Genomic DNA, 9,415 nt, shown 5'->3' on the forward strand with positions numbered 1-9,415 from the left:
CGGCTATGTCATTTTTTTAATGGCTGTGCCCTGCCCGCTTCCTTCCTGTCTCATCAAGCCTGGGTAAGTACAGGGCTTGCAGGCCTGTGGGGTACAGCCCAACACAGCTCCTGACTAGAAGCGAGCACACTGCCTCCAGAGGGTGTGCACCATCAGCAAGGGGACACTGGACATGGAAGATAAGGTCTCTCAAAGGAAAGGATTCCCAGGTCTCCCAGGACCCACACTGAGGACTTTAGCCATTTGGACTCAGCTCCTGGTGTTTTGCCAGGCCCAAAGATCAATTGCTAATGACTTTATCCTGCTCCTTTGGCAAAAACCCAGTGCATGTGACCCCAGCCTGGACAATCTAAGAAGCCCAATCCCCTGGCTGCATTGATTGGTCCAAGAAAAAAGCTCATGACTTGTCCAGTCCAGTCAGAGTCTTCTCTTAGGTTTTTATAGATTAAAGGAGATGGTGCAGAGAGGCCCTCTCAATATTTTTAGTCCATCAGGTTGGATGATATAAATTCACTGAAGTCTGACTATGTAGAGTAAGCCTGTCTATAGCAGGAGAGTATATGAATTTATATCTGGGGGTGAATGTGACCTCAGGAGATCATGATTGCAGCCCCCAAAGAGAAACATGGTAGTAGGAAGTTGTAAATGAAGCTCTGGAGCACCCCAGCACGCTCCAGGATCCTGGAGCTCCCTCCCCCTTCAGTGAGAATAACTGAGATGTGGCCCCCACTGTCCCAGCCATCCTGGGAGGATGGCGGCCTGGTTTCCCACGATGGAACCTCACCAGTGCACATTGCTGATTCCCTTCCTCATCATACCTTGCATATGCTCACACCCTTAACAGTGCTTTCTAAGATGACCTCCCAGGTAACAACTTGGCATCTAGACTCTCAGGATGATATATTTCTGAGTCCAACCTAAGACTCATGCTGTCTGGAAAATCCTTATTTCCTGGTCTGTTTCTATTGCTTACAACCCATGGACCCTGTCAGAATTAATAGTGATCTGGAGTGGTCACATTGCACCTGGCCATAATAACCTGTGCTCTTCTTTCTAAAGATAATCAGAGCCCTGGAAGGGGAGGAGAGTCTCCTGAACCTTTGTTCTAAACTCTTCTATATGTAAGCTCACAGGACTTGAGCTATGCCTGTGAATGGAACTGCTTGAAGTGACACATGATCCCAGAACATCAGTCTCTTGTGACCCCAGGTCATCTTAGGGTGAGGACTGGCCTAAAATTTATTCTAGGTGATGATGATCAAGCCAGGATTCCAAATACCAGGAGAGAAGTCACATACTGAAGCTGCTGTCTGTGAGCCCTGAAGATGAACTTAGGAAGGCTTTTGAAATGAAGCACTATATCTCAGAATGGAGGAGATTCTGAGTTCTTAGGGGTCCAACTGCCTGTGCCAAGAACGAGAAAAATGTGGCCCTTGGAATAGAGTGCCACTTCAGTTCCCATATGGACATAGCATAGGGTGATCAGTAGCTGGACCCACTGGGCCAACTAGTGTTCAGCCTGGTCCTCAGAGCTCTCTGAAGCCCTCAAGTCCATCTGATAGAGAATCTGGAGTTGGGATCCTTGTTGTCCTGAAGTATTCTGTCCCAGATGTATTCATATAGTCGCATATGACATATGACACATTCATATGTCAGGCCCTGTACAGGGCATTGAGGATAGGAGGCAAATTGGATGTCCTCTACTCCTAATATCTTAAGAGGTGTTGGAGACAGTCACATAAGCAAGAAAGGGCCAGGGAACATTACAAGTGCTACTGGGACAAATGTATAGATGAGGGGCCCAAGCTGGGGAGGGGTGTGAGCTTGTGTGTGAGGGGCTCAAGCTTGGGAGGAGTATCACAAGGGAGGTGATAGAGAGGCAGCTGGGCAGAGGGTGCCACATGAGCAAAGGCTTGGAGGCGTAAAAACTTGGTGGGTGGTTCTGTCTGACGCATAAAGGATTAAGTGGCCAGAGATGATGTTGGAGAGGCCAGTAAAGGCTCAGTCATAGAGGAACATGTGTGCTATGCCAAAGGGTCTGGTTTCCATCCTCAAGTCAATAGAGATTGGATCATTTTAATTGAATTAACAATAATAATTGAATAATATCAAGAGAGAGATCATGTGCTCATTTTTGCATTTCAGAAAGATTGCTCAGGAAGCAGACTGGAGGGTGAGCTGAAGGAGGTAAGAATGGAAGCAGGGAGACAATACGAGTCACGAAGGCAAAATGTACAGGAGGAAATGGATATGAGTGATGCGGAGGAGATAAAATTGGTAAGACCTGATTCCCTGAATTCAGAGGCAAGGAAAAAGTTTAGGGTGATGCCCAGGTCTGCCTGGGGCACCTGGATGATGTTGGTGCCCTCTACCCAGATTGCGGAACTGGGAGGTAGGACATCTCTGGGTAGGGAGGAGATGGTAAGTGGACTTTTGGACAGATTGAATGAGAGGTCCATGAAATATCTCTCTCACTATTTCTATCAGTGCCCCAACCACAGAATTTTATAAATACATGCTCATGTCTACAGGTCCATTCCACTTACCCCAATTTTGAATTGCAAGCCTTCTGAGCATAGCCAGCCAAGTCCCACTCATCTCTGTGGCTCCAGGACCAGACACAGCAACTGGTACCCAAACATAGGTGCTCAATGAGTATCCACTAAATGGCAGATTGGGTGTTCCCCTGGAGAGATGAGCTCAGCCATTTCCCATCACTGAGTCCTCCTTGGAGTCAGATCCCAAACAAGTAGATGAAATACCTCTTTCAAGAAGTAGAGGGGTCGGACTTTCCTGGCAGTCCAGCGGTTAAGACTCTGCACTCCCAATGCAGAGGGCATGGGTTTGATTCCTGGTTGGGCAACATCCTACATGTCACACAATATGGCCAAAAATTGTTTTGAAATAAGTAAAGGTAAAGAATCTGCCTGCAATGAGGGAGACATTGGTTCTATCCCTGGGTTGGGAAGATCCCCTAGAGGAGGACATGGCAACCCACTCTTGTATTCTTGCCTGAAGAAGCCCCATGGGCAGAAGAGCTTGGTGGGCTACAGTCCACGGGGTCGCAAAGAGACTAACACTTTCACCTTCAGGGGGGTTTGCTTTCCTCCCACTGCCGGCATGTGAAGTCCCTGCAACTTCCAACCAGGCAGGATGGGAAGTGGCCAGGCATGGGACAAGTGGGGCGCCTGAGGAGCCCATGATGAGACAAGCTGCGGAGCTAGCTGTGTGCCGACGGGGCCTCCCTGGAGTACAGGCCCACACCCATTCCTGCTGCTCACAACAGCTAGATGGGCTGGTAGGGGCACTTGAGGCTGGCGAAGGGTGGAGCAGGATGTGGGCCGAGGGGCCAGGTAAAATGGTCCAGGGAAGGCTGGGAGGGTTAGCCCTGCCATCTGGCAGGCCCAAGGCCTGACAGAGTTCAGTTTATTCACCCGAAGCCAAGCAAGGCACCTGTCCCCTCCACCCATGATCAGGGCTCATAACTCAGACATAATGCATCCTGTGTTGCCATCAAGGACAGGCTGTTTTCCTAGAGGAGCTGGGCGCCAGTCCATGTCTCATAGTTGGGGTGAAGTCTGCTGGGTGAGGCTGGGGAGTGTCTGTTGGCTCAGCCAGTGCACACACATCCCAGACCTTCACCCCGCCCTGGAGTAGGTGATGGAGGAGTCACCAGCTCCCTGACCTGAGCCCAGTTCTGTCCTTACCATGTTACTCCCAGCACTTGTGTAGGTGCCCAGGTTTGAGGATTTGGGCTCTGCTCTGCTCCCAGGAATCCTCACTCAAGATGGTTCCTTGGCATCACAGTGGCCATACGCATCTCAACTCACACTTGTCTCCTTGGGGCCCTCACAGCTGCCCTGGGAGTCAGGATGGTGGCAGTACCTATCAGTGGGCCCATTTCTCAGATGGGAACACATGCAAGCCCAAAGAGAAGAAGCGAGGCACCCAAGTTCACCCAACAAGTTAGTGGCCGGGCTAAGACCCAAGTACAAGCTGGCTCTCCCCTCCGGGCACTCACTTCCTTGTTCACTCCTCTCCTGCCACAGTGTACTCCTTGGACTTCCTGAGTGTGCCAAGCTTATTCTTGCCCCAGGACCTTTGCACTTGCTGTCCCTCCTCTTGACAGGTTCTTCCCGCAGATCGCTACAGGGCCCATTCCTTTGTGTTCACACGTCATTATCTCAAAGAGCTGCCTCCTTTCCTTCTGTTGCTTTCTCCCCTCGCACCATAATTTCTCTTCTATATAACATATCATGTGCTTGTTGTGTATTTCTTTGTTTTCTGTCACTCCGTTAATGTAAGCACCTGGAAGGCAGGGACTTTCTCCACCTTATTCACAGCTGAATCCTTGGTGGCTAGACGAGTGCATAAAATATACTAGGCACTTAATACATATTTGTTCAAGGAATGAATATTCTCAGATCACCTCCTTTCTGGTCCAGAACTTTCTCCTTGTACGTCTCTGCACCCCAGAGAAGCCAGAGCAGTGGACAGTGAAGGAGCGGTTGGCTCAGGCTGGAGGGGGGCAGCATTGCCCCATCGCCAGAGACACACAAGGCACTCGGAGCCACCCAGGCTGTGCCCCCTGGGGTCTGACGTGTGTCAGCAGGCTTTCTAGGGTCCTCATGACCTCCCAGAAGCATGGAGGGACCAGTGGGGATAGCAAATGCCTTCCCTGAAAACTGCCCCCTCTTTCTCAAAACTTGGACCGTCTTAGTCCTTGGACCCACTGTCCTCTGCCCCTCTTGGAAGTGCCATTCAGTATTTGCTGGGCATCTACTGTGTGTTGGGCTCAGGATTGGGCATTCAGAGAGCTTTATGAGTAAAAGAGACACTCAAACGCCACCAGAGCACGGAGGGGAGACTGATGGAGGAGGGAGGGCGGTGAGAGTAGGGTTTTCAGGGAGGATGGCAATGACCTTGCCTAGGCTGGTGGAGGGCACAGGGGAGTTTCAGAAGAGGGGGTAGTTGAGCTGGTTTTATATAATGGGGGTGACAGGAATAGAGAGGGGAGACCCGGCGCTGCTGGGAGAGAGAATAACCTGTGCAAAAGGTTCAGAATATCTGAAAAAGTGTGGGTCCAGAGTGGGGCTGGGCAATGGTGAGGCTGAAAAGGTGGGCTGGAATCACATGTTGAAGGACCTTGAACAGCAGGCAGAGGAGCCGGCTTCATCCTGCTGGCAGTGGGCACCGTTACAGCATTTGGGGCAGGGGTGACTTAGTGTGTGAGATGAGTGCAATGCGGGAGACCTGGGTTCGATCCCCAGGTTGGGTCTTACATGCTAGCAAAGTAATGCTCAAAATTCTCCAAGCCAGGCTTCAACAGTACTTGAACCGAGAACTTCCAGATGTTCAAGCTGGATTTAGAAAAGGTAGAGGAACCAGAGATCAAATTGCCAACATCTGTTGGATCACAGAAAAAGCAAGAGAGTTCCAGAGAAACATCTACTTCTGCTTTATTGATTACACCAAAACCTTTGACTATAGATCACAACGAACTGTGGAAAATTCTTAAATAGATGGGAATACCAGACCACCTGACCTGCCGCCTGAGTATTCTGTATACAGGTCAAGAAGCAACAGTTAGAACCCAACATGGAACAATGGACTGATTCCAAACTGGGAAAGGAGTACATCAAGGCTGTATATTGTCACCCTGCTTATTTATGAAAAAACTGGCTTAAAACTCAACATTCAAAAAACTAAGATCAAGGCATCTGGTCCCATCACTTCATGGCAAAAAGATAGGGAGACAATGGAAACAGTGACAGACTTTATTTTCTTGGGCTCCAAAATCATTGCAGATGGTGACTGCAGCCATGAAATTAAACAATGCTTGCTCCTTGGAAGAAAAGCTGTAACCAACCTAGACAGTATATTAAAAAGCAGAGACATTAGTTTGCCAACAAAGGTCCGTCTGGTCAAAGCTATGGTTTTTCCAGTGGCCATGTATGGATGTGAGAGTTGGACTATAAAGAAAGCTGAGAACTGAAGAATTGATGCTTTTGAACTGTGGTGTTGGAGAAGACTCTTGAGAGTCTGTTGGACTGCAAGGAGATCCAACCAGTCCATCCTAAAGGAGATCAGTCCTGGGTATTCATTTGAGGGACTGATGTTGAAGCTGAAACTCCAATATTTTGGCCACCTGATGGGAATAGCTGACTCATTGGAAAAGACCCTGATGATGGGAAAGATTGAAGGCAGGAGGAGAAGGGGACGACAGAAGATGAGATGGTTGGATGGCATCACTAACTCAGGGGACATAGTTTGAGCAAGCTCCGGGTGTTGGTGATGGGAGCCTGGTGTGCTGCAGTCCGTGGGGTCGCAAAGAGTCGGACATGAATGAGCAACTGAACTGAACTGACTTAGTCCAGTTTGCTTTTTAGGAAGCTTGTCCTGCTGCTATGTGCAGTGGTCTGGAGACAGATGAGGAGCCAGAGATGTGAGATGGGAAAATGCTTGAGGTGGCCATGGGTAGTCTAGGTGAGAGATGAGGGTGGTCAGAGTGTGGCAGGGGCAGAGAGGGACAGAGTCAAGAGCTGTTCGGGAGGGGACTTCCCTGGTGGTCCACTGTACTAACACTTTTTAGTGCAGGGGATGCGGGTTCAATCCCTGGTCAGGGAGCTAAGATCCCACATGCCTCAGAACCAAGCCTGTGAGTCACAACTAGAGAAACCTATGCACTACAATGAAGACCCAGCACAGCCCCGCCTCCAAACATTTCTTTTAATTAAAAAAATTAGAGCTGTTTGGGAAGCAGAATCTATACCCTCAGTGGGAAGGCAAAGAAGGCCACAGCTGGGAGGCTGTGGGATGTGGGATGGGGGGCAGTCTCAGGTGTGGGGTGGGGGGCAGTCATTTGCCCCCTGGTTCATTCTGGGCTGATCTCAGTTCAGTTCAGTTCAGTCGCTCAGTCATGTCCAACTCTTTGCGACCCCATAAACCACAGCACACCAGGCCTCCCTGTCTATCACCAACTCCCGGAATTCACCCAAACTCATGTCCATCGAGTCGGTGATGCCATCCAACCATCTCATCCTCTGTTGTCCCCTTCTCCTGCCCTCAATCTTTCCCAGCATCAGGGTCTTTTCAAATGAGTCAGCTCTTCACATCAGGTGGCCAAAGTATTGGAGTTTCAGCTTCAACATCAGTCCTTCCAATCAACTATTCCAGGATTGATCTCCTTTTTGGACTGGTTGGATCTCCTTGCAGTCCAAGGGACTCTCAAGAGTCTTCTCCAACACCACAGTTCAAAAGCATCAATTCTTCAGTTCTCAGCTTTCTTTATAGTCCAACTCTCACATCCATACATGACCACTGGAAAAACCATAGCCTTGACTACACGGACCTTTATTGGCAAAGTTAATGTCTCTGCTTTTTAATATGCTGTCTAGGTTGGTCATAACTTTCCTTCCAAGGACTAAGGTCTTTTAATTTCACGGCTGAATCACCGTCAAGCCCCCGTCTGCTCAGTGACCCCGCCGTGACTGCACTAGCCTCTCTGTTCCCTGCGAGTGCCAAGCTTCTTCCTGACTCAGGGCTCTTTCACATTCTGTTTCCTGTGCCTCCAACACTGCTCCAGTCTGTTACATCCTGCCCCACCCACTCACCCATGACCTCCTCTGACTTCCCAGGAGGATAGGTTAGTCTTGCATCCCCTAAAACACTGAGCATGTTTCATTCATGGCACTCACCCCAATGGTGATAATACAGTTCTATTGCTCAGTTAGTACCAATCACTCACTTAATCACAAGCTGCTTGCAGCCATTCCTGCCACATTCATTAAGGTCTAAGGTCCAAAGCAAGGGAGGTGAGACACTCCTTTGCTCCATTCTGTCCCCTTTTAATTCTAGCCTGGGACACTAGCAGACAGACCTGGGGTCCAGTTGAGAAATGCAGAGAGGCCCAGGAGCTTCATCATATGCAAGGGTCGGGGGCAGGCAAGGGACTGGCCCTGCTCAGCCTGGAGGTTCATTTGGGGTTCAGGCAGGTGCAGGAGGCCGGAGACAGGGAAGCACTCCTTCTGCGTGACAACACGCTCTGTTCAAAACCAAATGAAGACAAATACTGTATGATTTCATTTATATGTGGAATCTAAAAAATAAAACAAACTAATGAATATAACAAAACAGAAACAGACTCGCAGATATAGAGAACGAACTAATGGCTATCGGTGGAGAGAGGGAAAATGGGGGTGGGGACATGATACGGGTAGGGGATGAAGGGGTACAAACTACTTGGATAAAATTGGGGATACAATGAGGATATATTGTATAGCACTTGGATAAAATTGGAGATAAAATGAGGATATATTGTATAGCACAGGGAAGATAGCCAACATTTTATAATATCTATAAGTGAAGTATAGACTTTAAAAATTATGAATCACTATGTTGTACACCTGCAACTTATATAACATTCTACATCATCTATACCTCAATAAAAAAATAAATTAAAAAAATCAAACCTTAAAAAAATCCAACAGTGAAACTTCTCCCCATCACTGGAGGATGAATGACTTCTTTGTAGGGCTGCTGTAGGAAGGCCTGAGTGGAAAAGGGGAGAGGATCCAGATGACCTTTAAATTTTCCGTATTTTTACGAGATGACGTTCTTACATTAGAACAGGAAATCGTGGTTAAATATTTGCTCTGACCAGCTAGTGATGGAAGGACAGCTGCCACCTGTCCCTCCATCTCTGAGACATACCTGAAAAGGGGCAGTAGGAGGTCAAAGCTGAGTTATGGACCTCAGGTTGGGCTTAGTTGCAGATGGAGGCTTCCATCAGTCTGTAGAGGTGACTATCTGGATGCCTGTGACCCCCAAAGGGGCTGGCTATTCTTGAACAAGAGTCCTTCCCATTGGTTCACTTAACTATTTTTTCCATTAGATTGGGTTAATTTTAATAGAAATACAATTAATAATATGAGAGTAGCCATTTTAAATTTGTTTCTGAATTTATTTATAGTACTACTATGTTAAGATGAAAATTAAAGACTATGGGCTTAATAAATATGTTTGAAGCATCCCGACCATATCAGGCTTACTATGGGGAAATATTTCCTTAACATTAGGATTCCTTCTTGGTATCTTCTCTCACAGGACTTGTTCTTTCATTGGAGTTATTCGCTTTAATTGAGAATTATAAGACCACACAGGGGGTATCATCATGCTTAGATGAAAATGACTGAAGTTTTTATAGACTTCTTTTGTGTGGTAGGATGATGATGGCAAGCTCTAGCTTAATTTAATAGATAAAACAGTTCTATTTCTTAATCATTTAATTTTTTGCAACCTATCTGTAGGATTGAAACCATTCAAAATAAAAAGGTCTCTAAAAAAAAAAAAACCTAAAACTTTGATTCATATATTTCAGGTTGGGGCTCCACATGCATAGTTTAAAGTTCTCCCC

General features: G+C 47.6%; 1 long non-coding RNA gene across 1 annotated transcript; it reads right to left on the reverse strand.

Annotated features, from left to right (window-relative positions):
• Positions 1–5,822: 5,822 nt before the first annotated feature.
• Positions 5,823–8,545, reverse strand: LOC122432059. Its single transcript, XR_006266706.1, has 3 exons — positions 8,472–8,545; positions 7,880–8,044; positions 5,823–5,869 (listed from the first exon to the last, which is right to left on the reverse strand). It is a non-coding gene; the product is annotated as an uncharacterized LOC122432059 (long non-coding RNA).
• Positions 8,546–9,415: the final 870 nt, after the last annotated feature.

Source organism: Cervus canadensis, chromosome 30 (assembly GCF_019320065.1).
Source record: "Cervus canadensis isolate Bull #8, Minnesota chromosome 30, ASM1932006v1, whole genome shotgun sequence".
In the NCBI taxonomy this organism is placed as follows: Eukaryota; Metazoa; Chordata; class Mammalia; order Artiodactyla; family Cervidae; genus Cervus; species Cervus canadensis.